Source organism: Diaphorina citri, unplaced genomic scaffold (genome assembly GCF_000475195.1).
Source record: "Diaphorina citri unplaced genomic scaffold, Diaci psyllid genome assembly version 1.1 scaffold42758, whole genome shotgun sequence".
Lineage (NCBI taxonomy): Eukaryota > Metazoa > Arthropoda > Insecta > Hemiptera > Psyllidae > Diaphorina > Diaphorina citri.
Genome location: NW_007420080.1, coordinates 1 through 539, shown reverse-complemented (window position 1 = coordinate 539; position 539 = coordinate 1). Strand labels below are relative to the sequence as shown.

General features: G+C 36.9%; 1 pseudogene; it reads right to left on the bottom strand.

Moving 5' to 3' along the window:
- LOC113473560 lies at positions 1-99 on the bottom strand (annotated as a pseudogene; the record flags this gene model as incomplete).
- Positions 100-539: the final 440 nt, after the last annotated feature.

Sequence of the window (539 nt, the reverse complement as noted above, 5' to 3'; positions counted from 1 at the left end):
CCCAAGCGGTCACCCATCCAAGTACTATCCACGCTCGACGTTGCTTAACTTCAGTGATCGGACGAGAACTGGTGTATTAAACGTGATATGAACGTTGGCGAAAGACAAAATAAAAACATCACAATATAAACACGCGAGAGAGCGCAGTGTATTTTGATCACAAGAGGGGGAGGGGGGCCACGAGGATGTTTGTTCTCTCCCTCTTATTTTGTGAGAGGGAGCATTGACATTTCGAAGCGCACAAACCTCACTCGTTAGTAATGCTGAGATAAAAGCTGTTTTACCACAAATAATTTGGGATTTGATTGATTATTTACTAAAATAATTTGAGATTTGATTGATTATTTAGGAACTCAAAGAATTCGAGATTTGATATATTATTTTCTCAAAGAATTCGAAATTTGATTGACTATTTACACAAAAATTCGAGATTTGAATATTTTTACTCAAATAATTCGATTAAACTTTTTCAATCGTTTTGATCAAAATGGCTGACCTCCTTATGCCCTGTAGATGTTCTGCTCTCTGTTCTATTCCCA